At 36.1% G+C, this 26,863-nt stretch overlaps 1 protein-coding gene across 3 annotated transcripts in view; it reads left to right on the forward strand.

Moving 5' to 3' along the window:
* form3 (FH2 domain-containing protein formin 3) overlaps positions 1–26,863 on the forward strand; it is a 146,404-nt gene that overhangs the window by 6,832 nt on the left and 112,709 nt on the right. The window lies entirely within an intron of this gene.

A 26,863-nucleotide genomic window follows, 5' to 3' on the forward strand; every position in this document is an offset into this window, starting at 1 on the left:
TAGCAAGTCATTTATTCCTGTTCATTAGTATGTAGGTGACAGGACCGTGCATTACGTCAAACGGGCGCATTTAAGGAAAGCATTCCCATTGTCTGGATATTTCTCTTCGCGTGTTGACCACCAGCTGTTCAAGACACCACATAGTTCGTGCTTAAGCGAGACAGTTTTTTTTTTTTTTTCCCTGACCTCTGATGACTGCATTCAAAGATCTCAAAACTAAATGCATTTAGTTTACGAAACCTGTAAACTGAAAGAAAGAATGCTTGCAATTTACAACTGTATTTAATTTTAGTCCTGTACGTAATTCCATTGAGTGCCCAAATATGTGTGTACATTTAATTATAATTGATCTGAATTAGTGTAGACTGCGCTCTTGCCAACCAAGTGCCGTCTCCAATTGATTTAAAAATTTCCGGTCGGATTGCCCAAGGGTACCAACTGTACCTCGACCTTCTTTCTTTTTGCAAAGTCAATTAAGGCAAGTTTATTTTTTGCTGCCATAGTTGCGATTAGTTTTAATTTTGGAATTAAAATTAAACAATTAGTCCAATGACTGTGTATCGAAACATTATCAGATTGATTTCCTGATTTGTTGATTTGACCTTTTAATATGTGTTAATCATTTTGTGTGTGTGTGCAATTAATTTGATTGATACTTTCTATTACAACTAGATCGAGGAAGTATTCTCGCGAAGTTTCAGATTCTCTGTTATAACCAGCGCCATTTTATGATGTTAAAAGAATAAAAATCAGCTGACCAGAAATGTCCCTTTGCTGCACACATTTTTTCATTTTTTTGTTTGGAATTCCTCGAAATTGCTTTCACTGATTCTATTTAATATTTTTATGAGTAATCAATATTTTATAAAACTACAAATTTTATTTGAGTCATTTTTTTCTGGAACGTTCAATTCCAGGCTCTGCTTTCGAGGAACTTCTGGAGTTAGTAGAAAATTTTGTGAGTTACAACTTTAGTAACAGTAGTTAGAAAAATAGTTATTTATTTAACAAGTGTGGAAAGTAGTACTTTTCCTCACACGAGGCAGGGTTTACACAAAGTGCAAATTGCCGAGTGTGAGGAAAATACTTTACACTCGAGTTAAATATTATATTTTTTCTGCAACCATTAGGGTTATTAACTAAAAAAAAAGCCAAACAGGAATCACTAGAATCCATTTTAAATTTGTATAAGGTAACACTATAACCTTTTTAACTGTTATAATTAAAAATATCTAATTATTTAATAAAATATTATTTTTATTTCTATATTCCTTTCAATTTTTATTTTATTTTTTAAATATTCGTTTTTTAATTATTTAGATAAAATAAATTTAAATAAGCTTATTAAAGTTTTACAGAAAATATTTAATAACAAAACTTCTTATATCAAGGGAGCACAATAAATTGTTTTCACCCACTAGTGAAGAAAGTGACACTAATGGGAATTTTTCCCCACTAGTGAGGTAAAGTTGGCCATTACACAGCTGATTTTAATTGAGTAATGAAAACATTCCTACATGGTTGCAGAAAAAAGTCTTTTATATTTAACACAAAAATATTTCCTGTTACAAGAAGTAAAAAGACTTGAACAGTTATTTTGAAATTAACGAAATGGTCTGCATAAAGAAAACACGCAACCTTAAAACAAACAACAATGGTAGGCTACAACTGTGGTTATCTAATTAGGAAAAAAACAGGAGCGGCTAGAAACACGCGCATAATAGGTACATAAAACTAATTAGTTTGGGAGGACCCCGCCTAAAGTTTAAGAAAAAAAAAAAAAAATTATCAAAGAGAAGACATCCCAAAATAGTACAGTGTTGCTTTTTACTGTGTACTCACCGACAGTGTTGCCACTTGATTTATGGTTGTTTTATTTACAAAACAATTGACCACACATACCTGTGGCAATCGATCTATTGAAAAAAAAAGAAGAAAAAATCGATGCGAATGTAGTGCATATAGGATGAGTAGTGCAATTATATTTAATAACGTGACAGGTAAATTGTATCAAATTAGGCGGCTATTAGCTGCCAGCATCCTTCTCGCAGCGCCACCACTGTTTGTGCTACATTTAAGTAATAAAAGAGTAGTAGGGGAGGGGGCGCCTCGTTCAATTTTATTGTCTGTTTCTTGATCATTGAAAGTGCGTTTATCTGTTTGTACGTTCATGCAATGTAATTTCTTTAAAAACTCCATTTTTTTTTTAATTATATATATTTTTTTTTGATAGTTAGGCTGACAAAATACTGTGTTCTGCTGCGGATTTTTTTTTTTCATATTTTAAAATATTCCTTCGCTAATCTAGGTTTTCAAGTTTGTGGAAAATTGAGAAAAAGGAACATTTTTATGGATGGATATGAGAACAGCCATTTCCTTTACATCTCGCGAAGCAGCAGAACTGAAATACCTGTCACCAGATTTTTTTCGTAACATTTCCGGTGTTGAGCGCATCAATATTTTTGACGGTGAAAACTCGAAAGTCTAAATTCGGCATGAATGTCAGACTTCCTGCTATGAGAGGTGAGAGGAACCAAAACAGTAACAAACTTACTTTAGCTGGACAACTCGCCAAATAACACCGTGAGAACCTTCTTAGAATTCCAACCCGCTCTTTGGCGAAATGTCAAATATATAAATGGAGAGCCGAAGAGAAGAAAGAGAACTGGATGAAGTGACTTCGACCAAATTGTCTGTTGAATGTGAACTCAGAACGAACGCAGAGCAGTGAGCAACCAGGATAGGTGGCGTGCGTGTGCACGAGTCCTGAACGACCTCGAAGACACACCCACCTGTTGTATGGGCGCGAAATTTCGGCGCGCTGATTACTCACCACTGTGGGGCTTGAAAGAAAATTTGCTTCAACTTTATTAGAATTACGAAAATATGAGAACACAGTTCGCAAACAAAATTTTGCTACTATTATGGTGCCAATGGCTTCTTGAAGGTAATAGTAAGTAAAAAGTAAGTAAAGTAATTGCTAATTTTTTCAGGTAGGCTTTACATCCAACTACCAAATTAGGCGACTAGCAAACATACTTTACTATAAATTTCTCATATTAACCATTAAAGGTATAGACTAGGAATATAGCCTAGTACCGCAATACATCTTAGCTTTGCGGGTCTAGCCTCTAACCGCTCGGCTATCGTGGCGCCTAGCAAACATACTTTACTATAAATTTCTCATATTAACTATTAAAGGTATAGACTGGGAATATAGCCTAGTACCGCAATACATCTTAGCTTTGCAGGTCTCGGCATCTAACCGCTCGGCTACCGTGGCGCCTTTAAAGAGCACAACGTGGTTTATAAGTGTAACTTTTTTTACAACTTCGCAAATGGAATAGATTTCCAGAAATAAGGCATTTTCAGAATCACATTATTTCAGAAATAATTTGAATACAAATTACATTGTACAAACAATAAATAATAAAAATACTAGAAAACAGTATTATAATTATAGATGATTCATTTACTCCAGAGAGGTTGTAATAGGAACTAATATGGTTGTGAATAAATTTCCAAAGAATATATTAGGTTTTGTCTGTGGTGGGTGACTAATTCTTCATCTAAATGAGTAAAACTAGAAAAAAAAAATCAACGATGTTTGGGTAATTATTGTGACTAGAGGAAGTAGAGCGATCTTGTAAGATTTTACCGGAAATGCATGTGCATTGAAGATGCCTGGATTTGTTGTGCAGGATATGGACGGTAATATCTTCTATCAAGCTACATTCGCTTTGGTTCTACTCCATTTCCGTTATACAGAGGTTGGAAGTCCGGGGACTCTTCTTCCTTTTAGTGCTCTCTCCTCCCGTGCATTGCGTCAGTGACTGGAGTGTGGACAGGGAGAGTTGGCTCCAGGTGGTCGTTATCCTTAACTGCCGGCTTCTCCTTCCAGAACTTCTCCGGAAAGAAAATAAGTCAAAATCAGTCGTCCAAGAAAGTATGATTTTACTGAGATTTTTCACGTTCTTTAAAACAGCTCCCAAGATTTTCTGTGAAAAGTACCTTCTTCGAGTACCATTTGTAACGTGCCTATCAGTGTACTGTACTAACACACCACGGCAGACGGTTCTATCAAGACGTAAAATGTGTTGAATTTCTTTTTGTATACTTATATTATTTTATTAATAAAACATTATTATTATTATTATTTTTATTATTATTATTCTTATTATTTTTATTATTATTATTCTTATTATTATTATTTTTATTATTATTACTACTATTACTATTACTACTATTATTACTAACTCACCATCGATAACATAATGAAGGCTCATTAAAAAGTAAAGTAAAGTAATTCCTATTTTTTCAGGCAGACTTTACATCCAACTACCAAATTAGGTGTCGTGGACGGAGGCGACTAACAAACATACTTAACTGTAAATTTCTCATATTAACCATTAAAGGTATAGACTGAGAATATAGCCTAGTACCGCAATACGTCTTAGCTTTGCGGTTCTAGCTCTCACTGCTCGGCTACCGTGGCGCCCTAAAAGAATGCATAATATAATAGGGAATTAAGTATAAAACCGCAATTACAAATCTGAAGAAAATCTCGAATCCAATCGATTTAAATACCAGATTGTAAAGTAGTAAATGTTAACACTTCGAATAGCATGCAAGCTTACGTACGATATGCATTAATGTAAGTGAAAGGTCAGATGCATTTTCATAACAAATTAATTAGCGACAGTAATGCTGAACATGTTGCCCGTCACATATAAACAACAACATGCTCCAAACAGTATTGTTGGGAGTTTATTACTACAGTTTATAAAACTGAGCATAATTTAATGGTACACTTGAAACCATAACAATCCTGCAGATCTGACAGTCACTTAACATTTCTTATAACCTCCTAACCTTATAAAAATAGAGAAATTATAACTTGGTATCAGTAGAGGGTGACGTCATTAAAGTATATACATCACTTGTTGCAGTTGTTGTTGCATCCGGTTTTATAATGTAAACAAATCACTGTACAGTTGCAGGCTATTAATAAATACAAGCGTGTTAACAACATCGCTTAGAGTAAGACGAAATAAATGATTTCTGTGGATCGCATTTTAGATCTATGTATGCTGTTTTTGTTTTTAATTTTCTCGGATAGGAAATAATGCGACAATCTGCAATGGAAATGCGCATGCTGAGTCCTGAGATTCCCTAGACATGCTCTCCATCCTCAGTTTCTCCACTTCACTTCCTGTTTTCGTGATTTCTATGATGTGATGAAGAGATTTGGGACAAACTGGAGCTCTTTAGGTATCCTGCACTGAGCGAGGAGGTATACTCGTTCCTGTAGTGAAGTTGTTCCGAAGGACACTTCCGCCGGTGTCCCTTAAAGCTTTTGAGCTTGAGAAGTAAGTCACTTAGGGCGTGTTTCATACAAATCTTGTATGCCCGGTAGCCTTTGATGATCTAGGAAAACGGCCTACTCCTTTTTGCTCCGTTGCTAAGTCAGGGACCCGATCCAAAAACATCACAGAATTTTTCAAAATACATCACCAAAAATAAAATAATGTTCACCTGCATTGCTATAGTAATCTGACCTGTCATGCACCTCAGCTGCATCTTGATTAAAAAAACTGGTATTTTATTAAACTGGCCGACAAAATTTATTTAGCAAGAAAAGAATTTGAAGAACAATGGCCGCAAAAATATTTTCTATATGGAGATTTCAGTTTTTTGTTGATGTCTATCTTTATCTTGAAATCAAGGTAAACGGCTCGCAAGGACGTTTCTTTAAAACAACTTAAAGGTGGTCTCCAGTTTATCAAGTTAGCACGGTACAATTCTCACAACACTGCGTAATTTTTCATTTTTACATTCTCCCTGCTTCTTAGCGGAAATGGTTGTGAACGGGTTAAATTTTCAAAAATTTACGCAGGAAATGCAAGTTTCGAGAATGCAGATGAATAGCCAATGAAGCGCGCAGTTACTAGATTATATTTCATGTTATTAACTAATCACGTTTTTACGATATGTTTCAGGTATGTCTATTTGAATTAAATTTCTACTTCCGGCTCCGACAGTAAGTACGCATTTTACTATGCAGTTTTATTTTTATTATTACCCCTTCCTTTATGCAGATTATTGCATTCTTGCGGATTTTTCACAAGAAATAAATTTCTGGAGGCCCCCCCCAATTCGAAAATTTAACTTTTAGAAATTTCATCTACCTGATTTATGGTAGTGAGCCACAACTCAATTTTAAACTGTTCATTGGTTCGCTCCAAAATAAGGTTGTAGTAAATAATCAGTCAATCAGAAGTCTGTTTCGTCAAGATGGATTCAGTTCTGCGATAGTTTTTAAGAAAAGGCTACAACAATTTTCCTTTAATTAAAACATTTTACTGGGAAAGTTCAGTGTCGAAGCAGTTCTTAAAAAGAAAATTTCGAATTTAAGAAGAATAGTAACTGCTAATTTTTTCAGGCAGGCTTTACATCCATCTCCCAAATTAGGTGTCGAGGGCGGACATACTTTACTATAAATTTCTCGTATTAACCATTAAAGGTATAGACCGGGGAATATAGCCTAGTACCGCAATACATCTTAGCTTTGCGGGTCTAGTCTATAACCGCTCGGCTATCGTGGCGACTAACAAACATACTTTACTATAAATTCCTCATATTAACCATTAAAGGTATAGACTGGGGAATATAGCCTAGTACCGCAATACATCTTAGCTTTGCGGGTCTAGCCTCTAACCGCTCGGCTACCGTGGCGACTAGCAAACATACTTTACTATAAATTTCTCATATTAACCATTAAAGGTGTAGACTGGGGATATAGCCTAGTACCGCAATACATCTTAGCTTTGCGGGTCTAGCCTCTAACCGCTCGGCTACCGTGGCGACTAGCAAACATACTTTACTATAAATTTCTCATATTAACCATTAAAGGTATAGACTGGGGATATAGCCTAGTACCGCAATACATCTTAGCTTTGCGGGTCTAGCCTCTAACCGCTCGGCTATCGTGGCGACTAACAAACATCCTTTACTATAAATTTCTCATATTAACCATTAAAGGTATAGACTAGGAATATAGCCTAGTACCGCAATACATCTTAGCTTTGCGGGTCTAGCCTCTAACCGCTCGGCTATCGTGGCGACTAGCAAACATACTTTACTGTAAATTTCTCATATTAACCATTAAAGGTATAGACTGGGGATATAGCCTAGTACCGCAATACATCTTAGCTTTGCGGGTCTAGCCTCTAACCGCTCGGCTATCGTGGCGACTAGCAAACATACTTTACTATAAATTACTCATATTAACCATTAAAGGTATAGACAGGGAATATAGACTAGTACCGCAATACATCTTAGCATTGGGGGTCTAGCCTCTAACCGCTCGGCTACTGTAATGTTTTTGATGGGAGAAAATTTCACAAACGGAAGTATCACGTAACTGAAGGAAATTTTTCATTTTTCGTAGATTTCCCCCCCCCCCAAAAAAGTGTTTTGTGATTGTCACTTATCTTCATGTGTACATCAGTTTTAGTTTAAGAACTTTTATTTTATTAAAATGAAAAGTGGGAAAGTCCCGTTCTGTGACGCCACAGAGGAAAGAAAAACCGAGGGCGATTGTACCAATCATAAATCTAACCAGAAACTAACCCATCCCTTGCTTAGTTTGATCAGTTTAAAAGTTTGAGTTCTTTGAGAGGTAAAGTTAGAGGGCCTGCTGAGTTACACATTATCTGTCAAGATTAAAGTCAGTTATTTAATTCTGACACTATTTCTTAATAGCATTAGATCGAGTTGGAGATTACGGAGCAGGTAGAGCAGGCAGCCCCCAGAGCTGTACACGCCATGGCGGCGAGCCTTTGAATTAGATGTCTACCCATACCCCCGTCTTCTTTAAGTTCAATAAATGGTCTCCAGGAATTTTTAAAAGAACTTTAACCATAAAAAAAACAAACTTAGTTTCCACAGTACCAAGATTATACGAATAATTATAAGTACAGGAAATCTGACATAACTACCAACAGATGACGCTACTGGTTTTTGTCCATTAATTTATTTCCTTTAATACGCACATGTGGTTTAATATCTGGGCTTTCTGACAGATTGTTAGCAGTCAGTTGTCCTATTAAAGAATGCTCTGGTGACTAAATAGTATCGATCACGTACTATTGTGCAGGCTTTGTTCTAGGTCTACTATAACTGCCCACATGTCTGGCTTATCAGAATTTATTATTTTTTTTTAGTTTCTTGAAACAGGAAGTCATGCGATCGTCTCAAATTAAACTTTTCATTGAAAATATTACGCGATTACTTCATCTTTGTTTACTTTTTACAGATCTCGTTCTACTTCGTAAATATTAATAAGTAAATATGTAGTATATAGTAGATCACAATGTAAATAGTATGTAAACAAAGCGTAAATAGTAATTTACTTCATTGTGTGCCTGAGATCGGAGAGACAATTCATTCTTTTTTGCACCTGTTAGAAAGAGGAAGGATCTTTTGATGTTTTTTTTTTTAGTGACGTAGGCCTTTTTTCCATTTCCTTGGTGCTCAGGTCGGCTTCCACTTCCTGTAACCAGGCTTGCTCTGTACTCTGCGTCTTTTCCGGTATGGCCATAGAGCATTTACAAAGAGGAAGATTGAGAACTTCCGGTTTGCTAATGTTCACGATTATTTTATCATCGTTATTGATACACAGACATATGCAGCATATGATTTTGCTGAGATTTTTCACGTTCTTTAAAACAGCTCCCAAGATTTTCTGTGAAAAGTACCTTCTTCGAGTACCATTTGTAACGTGCCTATCAGTGTACTGTACTAACACACCACGGCAGACGGTTCTATCAAGACGTAAAATGTGTTGAATTTCTTTCCACGCACACAAGTAAGCAGGAAGTAATGCGATCGTGTGAACATTATTTTGAAAACTGAGAAATAAATGTTTTTGGTGGCTCATCAAGATACGAGAAAAAACGCGCTTGTTTTGTGTTTATGGGCCACAAAATATCTCGAAAATTAGTTCAAACTAGACGTGCGTTTTGATATCACTTCCGCTGTTGACTTTTTTTTTTTTTTAAGCCAAAATTTGTCACTAGCGGAAGTGCGTTTTTCTCAGTTTTTGCAATTTTTCTTGAAAATTGTTCGAAACTATTAGCTTTAAAAGTTTTAGAAACTCGTAGCCACATCACATCATGGGGGGTCCCTGTGGGCACCCCATTCTAAACAACGCAGACAGCTCTAAGCAATTGACATTATAGACAGAGTACCTGCCTGTACAAGCAAGTTGTTGTCTCCTAATATTTTTTAGATGCTCCGTTAAAACTTATTTCTTGTGAATCCGAGGGCTCAGTTTGGGTCAAAGTTTAAGGGGAAAGAAGGTTAGGACTAGGACCCTTCTCACACTACCTGTCAACCTGTCAGACTGCCCTAAATCTTAACAGCTTATACCTGTTTTCCCTAGCACTGAATGACATTTGCAATTTTAGACTAACAATAAATTGGAGTCCGGGACAGTTGGTCACACTGTTTTAGCACGAGTTACAGGAAGTTAAAATAAAATATCTCTTGACACATTTCCGTTAAGTGCATTATTTTAGAACTACTTTAGTTTTTTTTTTTGACAATGTGACAAATCCAAAACAATTTAAAATACAGTTTCTTAAAAATGGAAATATATCTGAGAAGTAACTAAATTAGGTACCATTTGCAACTAATTATTTTCTTTTATTTTCGACTGATCGAATTAACATAACTCCATTTGTCATCATTCTCTGTTAAAAGACAATAGATACTCGGTAACTGTTTTGTTAAACTAATACGTAGTTTAACTAATGCTGCACACTAAGAAAAATGGGGAACAATAAGTTGTAATTATGTGTTTCTAGTTTCACATTCACTATGGAAATGTTAAGATCGTATTGATGTTCGGTTTTTGGTATTCACCAGAAAAGGAGGTCTCCTTAGTAAGTGGGATATATCCTGTCTGGTGTGAATTTTAGGATTTAGGATCTGGGAGAATTTTAGGAAAGCCTGGGCTTTCCCCAGAAATCCTAGAGGTATATTTTCCTGCCATGCTGTTCTCAATTCTTCGGGATGAATGAATACTACGTGGTGATCTAATGGATTGTGCGTCACTTTGCTCTTGTGTCGGAAGCAGATTTCTTCTTGTCTTCGGGGAGGAGAAGATTTTCCTTCTGGAAAGGTCCAAGTCTGGTAAATTAAACGAACTCGTTCAGTTCATACAAATAACCCGTTATTTACCTTAACCACACCTAGGTTCATTGGTATCAGTTTTCTATAATCCTCCAGCTACTCTTGTTTGGATGGATTTCCAACTAACGCCCTGGTGACCCTTCGGTGGCTAGGAGTGAACGGGGAACTGTGGGTAGTAACTATCTGCGTTCCTTCTCTTATGAATGCCGTCCTCAACTTATCTATGTACTAGCATTGAGGAGTATATACACTCTTTAGGAGTCTCCAAAAATTTTAATTGGAAGAATTCTCTTTGGAATCTCAAGATGGGACACCTGGGAGTGATTGTACTAAATTACTGGTTCCTCTCTCTTTCTAGAACTTTACTATAGGGCGAGATTCCCTTGATCTAGAAAAGCAGTCTTCAGAACTTCTGGGGAGCTATGGGAGAGTATAGTGGGTGGCCCTCGGGAGCGATGATCCCTAACTGCCCACACTATCTAAACCTCCTGGAGAGCCTAGTTAATTACCAGGTAACAGAAGCGAATATACCCCCTCTCGAACTCTTATAGAGTAGCTTCTTTGACGAAGCGATGAATCGGCTCCAGGGAGAGATGATCCCTAACAGAAAGCTCCCAATTCTCCTGATAGAACTGTAAATTGTTCAGCAGCAGCAACGCAAGAGTATTGGTGGATACAGTAAGACGCAATTCAATCAGCGGATTTAGTGGAACAATGCTGCTCTGCGATGTCAGAAGATTTACATTAATCATATAACTGGACACCTGCCTGCGATGAGAAAGGTGCCTCAATTATTGAGAACAAATTACTGTGATTAATTAGTGCTACAACAGGTCATTGTGACAAGCAATGCTACAACGGGTCATTGTGACAAGCAATGCCCGTGGCATAAAGAGAGAACAGAAATCCCCATCAGCGACCATTCATCAAGAATAAAGAGTCCAGTCATGTACCCGAAGGTGAAATATATTAGTCAGTGAAATATGTATAGCCTATCTGGGTTCGGATAGCTGTGGCAGGCATTGCCTTTAAGAATCTGTGCTGTCATTGCCCATTCTTTTTACCTGTTACAAATATACAGTTCTGTCATATACATTCTGTCAGCTAGGTTAGTCAGCAGTAAAGTAATGGCTATTATTTCAGGCAGGCTTTACCTCCAACTACTAAATTAGGTGACGTGGGCGGAGGCGACTAGCAAACATACTTTACTGCAAATTTCTCATATTAACCATTAAAGGTATAGTCTGGGAATATAGCCTAGTACCGCAATACATCTTAGCTTTGCGGGACTAGCATCTAACCGCTCGGCTATCGTGACGACTAGCAAACATACTGTACTATAAATTTCTCATATTAACCATTAAAGGTATAGACTGGGAATATAGCCTAGTACCGCAATACATCTTAGCATTGCGGGACTAGCCTCTAACCGCTCGGCTATCATGGCGCCTTACGGTCAGGAGAAAAATAAAGCTTCACAGTTTGAATGAACTGTTACTTTTTTTCCCCCGTGAATTCCGGTTCGAAATAAAGGAACACAAAACAGGAAGTTTGCTGACATCTATTTGGGCTCTGATTCGTCATTAAAAGTTGGAATTGTAGTTGTTTATTATAACAGCAGTGACTAGTGAGTTCACGTAAAAATTACATTAAACACAAAAAAATGTTTGAACCAAAGCCTCAAAAACTTATTGTTGAGCCAGAGAATCTTAAAACAAGCATTTCTTATGAACAGCGTCAATACAAGATCGCAAGGCTTCCTGTCATTTAATAGAAAGTAAAACTACTTAAAAACAAATCTTGTTGGCAACACTGTCAAAAAATATTGTAATTAGGCCAGGTAATGACGTAATTAAGTTTGTGTAAGTTTATAAAGATGTAACTAAATCCTTGAATTCTTAATGGAGACGCGTAGGCGTCATAAAAATGTCATCTAGTGACTTATTTATTTAGCTAACCTTATCTGATATCCAGAGAGCTTTAGAAACTTGCCCAGGAAGTGGAAGAATTTGCTGTAAAAAGTATCACGCACTGAGCCCAACCCAGAGGAATCTCAGGAATTCCGGGAGTTGCTAGTTAACTTTTGATTTTAATTAGATCAGTAAAATATTTTGGGTTCTCTTAGGAGCTAGGTCCTCATATAGTTGGTATACCTGTTACAGTAGTAGCTCAGTATCTCCGTTACCAATAAAGCGAAGTTTCAAATTTCCATTAGCCATTTATCGCTTTAGGATTTATCGTTTTTGAGATATGGACAGACTCACAAACATTCGCAAACTCCACTCGTATCGTAATTCCTAACTCACACAGCTGTAAACTGTATTATGAGTAAAATAATGTCCCAATATTGGAAAAATTTGAATTAAAATGATGCCATTCAATGAATCAGTTAATAGAAATAGATTTTATTAAAAAAAAAAAATAATTGTACTGTTATAATTAATAAAAGCAAGAAACTATTATTAGAAAAGTCAAAGTGACATTATTGAAATTGAAGTATGGGCCATATGGTGTTAGAGTACGAACTTGTTACAGGGACAGCGAGCAGTGTAGATATGTTGGCATACTGACCTTCCCAGTTACATACCGACGGATACACGAAAACAACAAACTCACTACTCCCTAACTAACATTTCACTACAAACTAGATGGTTTCTAAATTCATTAATGCTATAAATAGAATAATTTATAATAAAAATGTTTACTACCTAAATTGGTCTGATACGTTAAGAATTAAATAATGTTTACTGAGAAAATATGGAGCTAATTTTTATTACAACTGTAACTTGAAGACTAAGTATATAGATTACTTAGAAGAATTACTTATATAGAAACTAAGTATATATAAGTATGTTTGCTAGGCGCCACGATAGCCGAGCGGTTAGAGGCTAGACCCGCAAAGCTAAGAGGTATTGCGGTACTAGGCTATATTCCCAGTATATACCTTTAATGATTAATATGAGAAATTTGAAGTAAAGTATGTTTGCTAGGCGCCACGGTAGCCGAGCGGTTAGAGGCTAGACCCGCAAAGCTAAGATGTATTACGGTACTAGGCTATATTCCCAGTCTACAGGGTGATCCATTTAAAACGCACCAATCGCTAATAACTTTTTAGGAAAGCGGAATTTTGTAAAAGCCCACGAAATAAACTGTTTTTCTATATAAACAAATTTTCCACCCCCGATGCTGTATATTTATTTTTGGCGGAGTTACGGCCAAAAACCCAATTGGGGTTTCATAAGGACCACTCGTTTTGACGATGATTGTGAAAACTAGATAAAAAATTGTGAAAAATAACGTTGACCGCGTTTCGATACCCCTAATATTTGTCGAGATATTTAAGATCAAAGTTACAATTTTATCAACTCGTGAACGGTTTTCAATATTAATTTTCCACCAGAAATACACGTTTTGGGAGGTCCTCTGACTGCACAAAATGTTTTTTGTGACGCAATGAACAAAAATAATAATAATTGAAGATGTTAAAACATGTAGAGTAATTTAATGGTTGTGAGTGAATCTGGATAAATTTGTTTTTTCATCAAATAAAAGCAATCATCACATCATTTTAATGTATCCCGAATGCAAGACATTCTTGGCCTATGATTGCTGTAAGAATATCTTGCCAGGGAGTTGGTCTAGTGGTCAAGAGCGTGGCTTTGTAAGTGGAAGATCCCCAGTTCGAATACCACGTATGACTACATTTTACTTAAAAAAGTATTATGATGTACTAACTATTATGAATGATTGCTCTAGCGGGATTCGAACTGGGGATCTCCCACTTACAAAACCACGCTCTTGACCACTAGACCAACAACTGCCCATCCCTGGCAAGATATTCTTACAGCAATCATAGGCCAAGAATGTCTTGCATTCGGGATACATTAAAATGATGTGATGATTGCTTTTATTTGATGAAAAAACAAATTTATCCAGATTCACCCACAACCATTACGTTATACTACTTTTTTTAAAATCATCAGTTATTATTATTTTTTTACTTTGCGTCACAAATAACATTTTTGTAGCCAGAGGACCTCCCAAAACGGGTATTTCTGGTGGAAAATTAATATTGAAAACCGTTCACGAGTTGACAAAATAGTAACTTTGATCTTAAATATCTCAACTAATATTAGAGATATCAAAACGGAGTTAATGTCATTCTTCACAGTTTTTTATGTAGTTTTCATAATCATTGTCAAAACCAGTGGTCCTTATGAAACCCCAATCGGGTTTTTGGCCATAACTCCGCCAAAAATAAAGTTACAGCACCGAAGGTAGAAAATTTGAAAACTAGACCAAAAAAAAACATATAGTTTACTTCATGGGTTTTTTCGAAATTCCGCTTTCCGAAAAAGTTATTAGCGATTGGTGCGTTTTAAAATGGATCACCCTGTATACCTTTAATGGTTAATATGAGAAATTTATAGTAAAGTATGTTTGCTAGTCACATCCGTCCACGACACCTAATTTGGTAGTTGGATGTAAAGCTCGCCTGAAAAAATAGGTGTGACTTTACTTTTAATTACATAATAAATTATAATGTGCAGTCTGTCCTGAAACTGCAGTGTCTTTTATGATTAAGAGTAAAGGTTATGTAGGCGAATTGGTCTCGGTGACCCTTTATGCTCCATTTGTGAAACCAAGGTTCCAGGATATGAAAATGAGACTGAATGAATCTGATGGCAATGAATGGGATCTGAATTGTGGGATAAGATGGTGGTACCGGAACGGCATACGAATGAGAACCAAGATCCGGTAAGGCGACCCGGGGTGAGGAGGCTTTCTGACAAGTTTTTCCTTTTTCTTTTTAGTTTTTCACAAATTTTGCATTTTAGATTTATCTAAACATTCCCAATTAACTAACTTTAATCTATTAATTCCAAGTCCGTTCACTTGAAGTAAACAAACAAATCCTTGGGCTTTGGGCCAAACTTTAGCCTTCAGACGTAGGAAAGTTTTTTGCCTTACGCAACATTCACAGGCTATAGGAATGGCGTTATTTTTTCATTTTTATTTTTAAAGAAAAGATATAAATATCTTACCGTTATCATCTTGATAACAATAACAATAACAATAATTCAATTGTTAGAATCTAATTCATATTGAATGCATAATAATAGGCAATTACTTATTCATTTCAATGTATAGAATGCAGTTTCTGGAAACATGTGCACAGGTTATGGACGAATGTTATTGCTCCAGATTAGGTTAAGATGTTAATATTACAAGAAATCTGAGCTAGTTAATGTAGTCAACACTCTGTAAGGAACTTTGGTCGATCTAATTCGATCTTCTTTCGCTTTTATGGTTCTGTGTCTTATATATATCATTGAAACGTCGTAAAATTCCAGATTTAATTGGAATTGCGTAACCGGAAGTACCACTTTGTAGAATGGATTTTTCCACTTTTCTGATTTTTCCCGAATTTAATCTCTTAGATACAAGAAAATCCAAAATTTTCATGTGAATAACTTTAATTTTTGAGTAATTATCGTGTAAAGTTCAGTTTTATAGTCTGTTAGTTTGTCACCAAATATTTTTAAAAATTTGCATTATTTGTAAAAGAAGATAATCTTATTATTTTCCAAATTTATAATTTTTTAAAATTAATTTCAAGCATAATTTAACAAAATTATTTATGTCTGAAAGTTTATTTTAAAAGTTCGTTAAAAGCCTTAAATTTAGCCTAGAATATGGGTGTTTAGATACTATTATGTATATGTGGTGAAGTATAAAGCACGTTGGAATCATATGATTCATGCTGGAGAAGACCAGATGTTGCTGATTGTTCTTTCCAACCAGCTGTTTAAATAGCACTGATGAGGCGCGTGCACTCCATATTTGGGTGCGATCATGTCACCACTTTGAAATAGTAATAATTTGCCAGCCCGTCGGCAAATTTATAAAGCATGAAGCAGGTGCCACCTTGATAGTTATTTCTTTTTCCTTCCTCCTCTCCTACCCCCCTTAAATTGTTAAAAAAAAAATCCTAAAAACAGTAATAGAAGATTCCGCCGCCTTTATAATCGCACCCGGCAACGTAGGAATTATGAAGTAGTCTTAGAATGCCGACAACACTTTGTTACAACTGACAATTTTGTGCATAGTAATACTAGATCCCACTCGAGACTTGAATAATACCATACTAGTTAATAATATACAATTTTTACTTCTTCTTCTTTTTTTCATATTGTTGCCTTGACATCAAGCAGAAAAAGAGGAAGGTTACCTGCTAACCTAACCTTACTGGAAATTAACAGCTGGAAAGAAAATTTAATAAGAACAATCAAGTAAAGTAATTGCCTATTTTTTCAGGAGGGCTTTACGTCCAACTACCAAAATTAGGTGTCGTGGACGGAGGCGATTAGCAAACATACTTTACTGTAAATTTCTCATATTAACCATTAAAGATATAGACTGGGAATATAGCCTAGTACCGCAATACATCTTAGCTTTGCGGGTCTAGTCTTTAACCGTTCGGCTACCGTGGCGACTAGCAAACATACTTCACTATAAATTTCTCATATTAACCATTAAAGGTACAGACTGGGAATATAGCCTAGTACCGCAATACATCTTAGCTTTGCGGGTCTAGTCTCTAACCGTTCGGCTACCGTGGCGACTAGCAAACATACTTTACTATAAATTTCTCATATTAACCATTAAAGGTATAGACTGGGAATATAGCCTAGTACCGCAATACATCTTAGCTTTGCGGGTCTAGTCTCTAACCGTTCGGCTACCGTGGCGACTAGCAAACATACTTTACTATAAATTTCTCATATTAACCATTAAAGGTATAGACTGGGAATATAGCCTAGTACCGCAATACATCTTAGCTTTGCGGGTCTAGCCTCTAACCGCTCGGCTACCGTGGCGACTAGCAAACATACTTTACTATAAATTTCTCATATTAACCATTAAAGGTATAGACTGGGAATATAGCCTAGTACCGCAATACATCTTAGCTTTGCGGGTCTAGCCTCTAACCGCTCGGCTACCGTGGCGACTAGCAAACATACTTTACTATAAATTTCTCATATTAACCATTAAAGGTATAGACTAGGAATATAGCCTAGTACCGCAATACATCTTAGCTTTGCGGGTCTAGCCTCTAACCGTTCGGCTAACCGTGGCGCCTACAATCTACAATAAACACACAACGAATTGGTTTTCGAAAAATGAAGTAAAAAAAGAAACTAAAATTTTTGCCAACCTTTCGGAACCAATAATTTCCATCTTCAGGGCTGTAACAATTTCGATACAATGGAACAAATAATTAACGAACGAACAAAATTATTTAACGCTACAAAGTATTTGATTAACTTAAATTTTGTAAACAAATTAATCTATAAATTCTATAGTTTATATAATCTGAGCAGCTGAACATTTGCTAATTCATACGTCAACAAAGTATTAGACTCATGTTCCAGTCTCCTCCATCCAATGATTTCCTGGATCCGGAACAAAATGTAGATAATAGTTGTAAAATGGTTAATTTTTTTATCAGAACGTTACTCGATCGTAAAATTTGAACATGATTAATCAATTTCGTCATTTTTTTTATGCATAATGAGAAAAAAGAAAGACCTGATAACAATTAATGAAGTTACAGCTAAAATATCGGGTCCAGTATCCTAGAGGAAGGAACGTCAAAAAATAAGCCTAATATTTTCGATATTGGTAGAAAAAGGGTGTGAATTCGATGACCCCCTGTTTGCGAATTTCCGGTTAGGTGGCTGTTTTTGACCAAATGCGTATTGTTGAGGATTATGGTGGCACCTAACCCATATATTTGGGTTTTATTTATTTTTTTTTATTTACTCTGAACTTAAAACACCCAAATTCAAAGATTAATTTGTAAACAAAAAAATTTATTTGCAATATAAAAACGCAAAATCAAAATTCTGCACGATTACAGCGCTTCCTCTTTCGGCAGACAAGAAAGTGGACATAAAATAAAAAAAAAAGTTGGCTTCGCGTTTTTGAAATCGATCCTTTATCGATAATCTCGTTTTGTCTTGCACGAGTGGCAGTGAAGAGTCCGAGATGAGGTTGCGAGAGTACGATCTGGCTTGTCCTTGTCGTGTGTGTGTGTAAGGCGGTGATGTAATGAGGGGCAAGGTGGAAATATGTGCCCATATAGGGTAGGCATGCCTCCCTGGCCCACATCGTCTGTCCTAGTTAATGGACACGTCACAGTAATCCTGCTTGAACATGTGCGCGTGTGCTTGAATCTACTTATTCAATCTGTATATCAGTCTGTCAGTCTGCTTTCCGGTAATTAAGTCACAGCAATAAAGACACAATTTTTGTTTGTAAAACACACTCACACGACTTTACCACTACACTCAAGGTTCGAACCCACAAAATTTTATTCAAACTCAGAATGTTTACGCCATATTAATTCACACCAACCGAGAAGCTTACCCCACCCGATATGAAGTTGAAAGAAAAGTCCAGGCCCCATTTACGAGGAAGTGGGGGGGGGCAATCTACTGAGTACAGGGCTACTTCCCGCTGTACAGGGTAGCCACCACCTCTTCCCAATCAAATTTTGCAGAAAAATGGTACAAGCTGGGGTGCCGCTTTAGGGGAGAGTTGTAGCAGTAGTGGTTATGAAGATCCTCTAGTTCGAATCTAGTCTGTAGCTACTTTCAATCAGTTAATATTGAAAATATGTGTTTCCGCCCCACCACCAGTCTACGTCACCTAATTCAGTAATTGGGCCTTAAAAAAGACGACAAAATAGACGATTTATATATTTTACAATAAGTTTTAGGTTTATCAGTAAATGAAATTGAAATAAAATCGTCAGATTCGTTTCAGAGAAACTTTCGAAATACTGGAATGTCTATTGAGTAAGTAGCCCTTACGATCAGTCGATTTGCTTCAAATTAGTTGTACGAGCGTTATTAGGCGCCACGATAGCTGAGCGGTTAAGAGGCAAGACCCGCAAAGCTAAGATGTATTGCGGTACTAGGCTATATAACCCAGTCTATACCTTTATTGGTTAATATGAGAAATTTATAGTAAAGTATGTTTGCTAGTCGCCTCCGTTTACGACACCTAATTTGGCGGAGACATTACTGTTGGTTATATTCCAGTGAAATGTACGGTTTTATGAACTTTTTGATGTTGGAAAATTCTCGAAAGGAAGGGAAATCGTGCCAGATTTTCTCTTTCCCAAGTCCTTACCGTAAATATTCGCTTAGATATTCTCAGAGGACGAAAAAGTGATTTTTTTTTTTAGGTCATTGGACAGCTACTTTTGTCAATCTGGAAGTACGTATTCACTATAGACTGGCAAAGACTAAAAATTATTTTGCATAGTTTTAGATTGAATATATTATTAGTTGCATAGACGATCAAGAAGGTCTAGAAGTGTAGAGACGAATCAGTTGTCAATACGTGGAACTAATAAACGGAATGCCAGCATGTCCGTGCGCTGATTTATTAGAACTGATAGCACTTGTGATAAGTCCTCTGTTCGGCTGAATATTCCGCCGTTTATCTCCTTCATCCCCCCTCTCTCCCTCTCTTTCATTGCCCCTGTTTCCTGCTGCATTCTTTTTTCTTTATCGTGTTATTTATTTATTTCCGCTCCGATTATTTTTAAGGGATTGCACTATACACTTTGATAAAAATAATTTTAAATCCTTATTAACTATGGATTAAATATCTTGATCGAATATCCGCACAATTTTAATTGTCTTATATAATTCTTAAGTTTCAATTCCTGTTTACTGTCTAACGATATTTGGCTAGATTACAGGATGAGAACAACAGAAGTACTTTCGAGCGCAGAATCTCCCTTCAAAATCAAGGGAACTTCAAATTAAAGTGATAGACCCCTATATTTATAAATCCACCACGACGGACGCCAATGAAAAGATTCACACTTCCGGCCTAGCAAATTTTTTCAAAAACACGAAAATTTAGTCCAAGTTTGATTCTCTCGGATATCACACTGGTGGTAGTATCGTACAGTGAAGTGAATTAGCACTTTAGAGGGAAGCCAGCCTCTCCCTGTCTTCTAGTACTGGAAGTTTCCCAACAGATATTCCAGAGATCTGGGATGAGATCCAAGCTAAAAGTTGCCTTCTAGTTTCCGTTGATCATAGAAATACTTCCATCTTAACGCATATTCCTAAAACGTCTTGTGCTAATTGCACTCCTGTAAATCGACAACTTTTATCTGAATTTTATCCCAGAACATTTGGAGGGTCAGTTTTTAGGGATGATTTGGTGGTACGCCTGAATTATTTCAAAATTTGTTCACAACTTTTGAGAATAGTAGTAAAAAGGAAGTCAAGTGAGTGGTACTCGCCAAATTTTTTTTTTTTTTTTTATTACCAAGGTCACTGTAACAGGTGTGTGCAGGCCGTCTTGAGAATTAAGAAACGTAAGAAATAAAATATCTAACTAGTGAAAAAACAGACAGTATTTTTTTTTTTTCAACGCTTTATTATTTATTGCAGACTCGAAATGTTACAAAGTTAGTCCGTATTTCAAGGATTTACACTCTATTAAAGTTTTAACTATATTTGGATAAATTACATCCATATCTGTGAGTCCGACCCTAACCTCCATACAGTAATATCTGCGTTTATTTGATGATATTTCCTTTATTAACGTGTATTAACATGTCCATGAAAATGGACGATATCAATCTTGGTAGTACTTGGAAATTGGCAATGTCCATCACTGGATATTCAGAGGAAAATATCAGCTTATAAGGATAGGTTAAGTTTCTCTCACTTATTCAAGGGAAAGTTAGTTGCAAGCATCAATGCCTCTAACTTATGGTAGCATCGTTTTTTTCGGAACATTCGATTGAAGTGAAGGGGTTAGGTTTCCCTCTAAAATGCCATATTGTGTGTAATGTACGTACTTATTTCCTGTGTATCCGCTCGATTTGTAAAACAGCTGATACTCGGCCATTTTTCGGCACACCACTCTCCAAGTAACATTTACGTAAGTAAAGTAAAAGTAATGGCTATTTTTTCAGGCGGGGCTTTACGTCCAACTAACCAATTAGGTGTCGTGGACGGAGGCGACTAGCAAACATACTTCACTATAAATTTCTCATATTAACCATTAAATGTATGTAGACAGGGAATATAGCCTAGTACCGCAATACATCTTAGCATTGCGGGTCTAACCTCTAACCGCTCGGCTACCGTGGCGCCTAGCAAACATACTTTACTGTAAATTTCTCATATTAACCATTAAAGGTGTAGACTGGGAATATAGCCTAGTACCGCAATACATCTTAGCTTTGCGGGTCTAGCCTCTAACTGCTCGACTACCGTGGCGCCTCCACATTTACGTTATGTAAGAAAAGAGAAATGGCCAAAAAATTAAATGGTTAGGAATGTGTTTCAATGTCGAGGACAATGTTATGAATTAAGGAATTCATGTAATGTTCACGAAGATTCCAGTGGATACGCGAACTCTATACAGACTCTGCTAATTACAACATGTGCCACTAATTGATCTGAATAATTAGAACTGCTGTCCAAACTGATGGTTAGCATTAATTACATGTAATCTACGCCACAATTTTTTTTTTATATTAAGCAATCAAACTTGTCACTTAACTCATAAAAATCATTACGAACGAATTAAAATTAATTTTGGAAGATGCAAAAGAATTTCTCTTCAACATCTACCCAACTTTCTCTTGGTGTAAGACTCAAATTTTTAATTTATACATTTTATTCATACTTGGAATGTTTATGGCTGATTTTATTTGTAACAGTACGCATGTTTATTATGTCCCTGAATGTATTTGCATTCAGGGACATAATTTGCAGGGGAAAAAGGGACAGAAAAAAAAAGTGCAGCCCAGTTGAGAAAGTTAAGGACGTGTTGATTTCCTGTTGTGCCTGTAGGGAATGAAAGGATCGCCGGGTAAGGTTACTGTTTTCCCAGTTTATCCTCATTGAACCCAAGTGGTAAATGATTTTTAATAAGTGGGAGGGAGGTTGAGGAAACTAGGGACAAAGTTTATTATTGCGTTTCATTAATAAAAGTGTCCCGTATGACAATTGTTTAAGGGTTGATCGTCTAAAATTGCATGAAAAAGCGTAACGTTAAAAAACACTTAACTTTGATAAATTTTTTTTCTCTTTTTCTATAAAAGATAAAATTCCCAAATTCTCTTTATAAAATATAGGGCAAATCCTCCTTTATAACTGTAATTTTTTTTTTTTTTTTGCAACAACATAGATTAAATAGATTTCAAGAAATAAGTGCCTGAAAATGGGCGAAAACGGCATTTTCAGAAATTGTTCTTATTACCTGTTTTTGTAAACAACGTAGCGCTTAAACGCTTAAGCTTAGATCGATTTTCATGAATTCAGTTGAGCATAAAATCATACAAAATGGCAGGAAACAATAGGTGAACATGAAACATGACCCACAATTTTCTTTTACCTATTTCCCAAGCAAATAACCATTATTCCTAATTTTCTGTTTACCCTTACATTATTAGTGTGGAAAACAAGACATTAAGCAAGAAAAATCTTTTATTTTTCAAGTTTTTATTGAGAAATTTTTTTATTGCATAATTTGATTTTTCATCAAATACCTCCGGGGGGGGGGGTTAAATTAGTAAAAAAAAATTAAACTGTAATTTTTCATATAAATAATTACTTATCAAGAATTGGCCAACCACAGTTAAGAATGGAAGTGTGAGAAGTAGGCGGATTAAAGAGGCAATCAAAAGCGAGAACTACTGATTAAACCACGCCCACCTCCCAATGGGCGTCCACGCCACGCCCTCTTTGGCCCGTAATAAAATGGTGGATTTGTATTTTTCATTTTTTTTTCTTTTTTATTTCATAAACGAAAGTTTTAGCCAATTTGAATTAAATTATTTTTTTGTTTTATTACAAAATATTTGTTAATAACCATTTTAAATATATTTTTGCTAAAAAACAAGTCATAGTAATAATTTTTTCATAAATATTTTTTAGAACCTGGGCATTAATAGTTCGCCAGCTCCTATTACAGTCAGTCTAAGTTAAATGGTCTACTACTCTTTACTGAACAAATATTTTGTATTTTAAAGTAAAGGTTTGTGACATCTAACATTCTAAACAATATTAAATACAGTAAAATTGCTCAAATGTTGGGTACTTGCTGATTTGTGTACCATTTGGTATTTAATCAACCCTTATACTTAACTTTGTAAACTGTAAGTTTTTGTTAATGAGGTTACATATTCCTTAGTTACGTTCTCCAAATGGATAAGCTTAGAATGCCCCCTTGTGATATCTCACTTAGGAGGATAAATCCTGTGCGCCCAATACCTGCTAATCCAACTAGACTGCCTGGTACAAAAAGAGGGGAACCACTCACTCTGCAGCAGGGTGGGAGAATGTAAAAACAAACAGATCAATCTTAACCAAAAAACTTGAATTCTTGAAAGACTGTTTTTCTATTGCATCATCCAGCTGTTGAAAAACAAGGAAGTTGATTGGTGCCCTCCAGGAATAAGTGCAGCAGATTACTGTAGATTTGTACGCACTTGATTGTCTGTCAGTTCCATATTAAAAATATAAAATGAAAATTGTAAATAACCTTCCGTAGTTCTCCTGCTATCAAGATCTTTAACAAGTAGTATTTACAATGTAATATTTACAGGTAAATATAGTCTTCACTGTTGTCTAGACAATATGTTCTTTCAGTACTCACCTATGGGGAGGGGGAGGTTATCTTACAACTTGGGAATAGGAAGTCTCTTTATGGTCTAGTAAGCACGCTGTCTTGAAAACGGCAAGAAAGTACCAAACTTGATACTTTGGGTACTTTAATACACGGCTTTGGGACTTGGCAGAGCAATCTGAGTCCCTCTACCGGAAGTAACATTTTACTGAATGGCGTTCCAACGGCTTCTTTTTTTGGAACTCAGTGCTTCTAAAACTTTTTTTTATACGACACAGTAGTTTTTACAGGAAACGAACTTTTAGATCGTAAACTAGTTGTTTTAATGTGAACATTAGCACAAAAACCGGACCGGAAACTCTAGCTCTAGAGTTAGGTAATCCCAAGTAGACTCTCAGTAACTTTACGAAGGAAATCTATCTACCGGAAGTTGCTTGATTTGAGTTGCGTGGTTTTCAAAAAAATATATTTCTTTTAAATAATTAGAATTAGAGCAGTTCTGGGGGGAGGCATCCTCCAATAAGCTTCCCTCTAATGTGTTGTTTCAGTGTGCTGTACGATTTTTATTAACTTTTTGATTACAGGGGAGAACTTAAAGGTTTCAATAATTCGGGGGTTTTGAACCCATGAAAGCTGAGATTTGCAGCGAGAGTAGAGCAGGTTTTCGTAACATTTTCTTTTATTTTTTTACAAATTAACTTGATCAGTTTTTTTGTTTTTTTAAAAAAACCTACTTCCGGAACAATAAATTTGAATATTTCGTTCTTACGTTATAAATGAAGACTTAAAAGACAAGAGCTGAACAGACGTTACGGACTACTAAGGAGACTCCTTGGACCTAAATCCTCTGTTGAACGTACAAAACAAATTTACACTTTACAAAACACTATTACCGACCAATATGGGACATATGGAGCAGAATTGTGCGCTAAAACCGTCCAACATCCAACATGTCCAATCTTTCCAGTCTAAAGTCCTCCGCCGAATCGTTAACGCACCATTCTATGTCTCCAACCGTACCCTCCATCATGATCTCAATATTCCGTATGTAAATGAAGTTAATCCACACCCGATTCCCTAAATTTCCACAGCAAACTCTCTGTGATCACCCAAATCCTCTGGCTCAATCACTATCCACATCGTCCCGATCCTGACAATCCTCCACGTCACTCTTAAAACGGCGTTGGCCACGTGACCTCATTGCTTTCTAAACACCAACAACTTCCTAGAGAGTTCCAGCGCTGGCTGGTTTCTCTCATCCCGTCATCCTGGTTGTGGCACTGAGCCAGCTCTGTGACACAATCAAATGTTTATCTGTAAATACTCTTTTGCTAGATGGATACTTCGTACAGTTACAAATAAATAAATTTTAAAAAAAACATAAAAAAAGGTTATAAATTATTAACAAAATCGTGAACCTTATTTTATTATTATTATTGTAATCATTAGATCAATCGAGAACAATGTAAAATTTCATTGTAGAATGCATTAGCATATGAATTCGATTACGATTGACGTCAGTGCATTCTTTTCTTGCATAATTAAAAGCATTCGTCTCCTTATCAGAATGGGCTGCATGCTAAACTACGATATATAGTATACAACATCGTATATAGCATTAAATCTAGGCGCCCTAGTGATGCGATTTGTAATCACCGATAAAGACAATTTTCCCTATGTAGTGCACAGTCTGTTGTTCTTATAGATGTATCGCACCCTCCTATGACTTCCTCTGATCGTAATTGGTGTGAGTGAAATTTTCTTACAACTTAGAATTTTTTTGTATCCTTGTGCCGGTTTAGGATTTACATCCATCATCAGTGGTGGATTAATAAATCAATTTGGTGCCGAGATTTCGTCTTCATTCATGTTTCCATGTTTCACACTTGCTGACTGTGTGACGGAAGTTGTTTGGTTTAAAATGTTAATGAGTCAGAAAACATTAACTTCCGGTTGGCTCTGGGACCAAAATTACGTATATTATGAGTAGTTGAAATCGATATTGAAAGTAACAACTCCAAATTTGTCTCGATTATACATCAGCATTAGTTTTAAAAACCTCTGGCTTACCTTGGTTCATTAACCTTAGAACAACTGTATTAGAACCATTTCCACGACAACTTGGTTCGATTGGAATCTTTGTTTTTTTTTGTTTGTTTTTTTTGTAAATAAAAGATCGCGTGTCAGTCGCTGGTTAAGGAGATAACAACGGAAGCAAAGATGGTCAATCTAGTGATCTGTACTTCCTGTAACCACTTCTCCATCATTCTTTGCGTTCTTCTAATTATAAATGATAAATGGTTGAAACGTTTGGTTTAAATGAAATATCTTGTTATTCATTGGAGAAAGATCAAGACTCGACTGACGAACATGCAAGTCGTGCTAGGCTTCCAATGATAGATTCCTGCTTAGCACCTGATTGGAACAACTTGGCAGTTCCTATGCTTTGTATCCAAGTTGGAGGAAATGAGCAATTGAATGATGAGATAAGGAAATAAAAGGTGCTTGATGCTCATAGACCACCTAGAAGGGCCATCCAGAATATATAAGGGGTGTTAATTCAAAGCCACCTGCTTGCAGGAATGGAGATCCTAGATAGTCGTATCCATTGGTTGAAGGCCTGCAACTCCACTGGGAAAGGCATCAGTATTTTGGGATAAAAAAGCAAAAAATTAATAAATTAGATTCTATAAGGATTAGCCAGAGGATCTGCACAGACTTCCTGGCACTTGCTAGCCAGTCAGACCGCCTGATGTCTGAAAAGCTGATGATCTCAGCATCAATAAAAATCTCTAGCCTAAAAAAAGAGTTACGATCATAATTAAAATGGACCATAACCTGCTGGAGCAAAATCTATATGTACATAATAAAATATAAGCACTGTCCAGGCGTACCAACATTTAATAAGAATTACATATATTGCACAATGTAATAAAGCTAACGGTCACGCCCTCTGTATACGATTAAAAAAAAAACACCGTTCAGTGTT

The sequence above is a fragment of the Rhodnius prolixus genome, unplaced genomic scaffold (assembly GCF_049639745.1).
Source record: "Rhodnius prolixus isolate KJV_2025 unplaced genomic scaffold, Rpr scaffold_1, whole genome shotgun sequence".
In the NCBI taxonomy this organism is placed as follows: Eukaryota; Metazoa; Arthropoda; class Insecta; order Hemiptera; family Reduviidae; genus Rhodnius; species Rhodnius prolixus.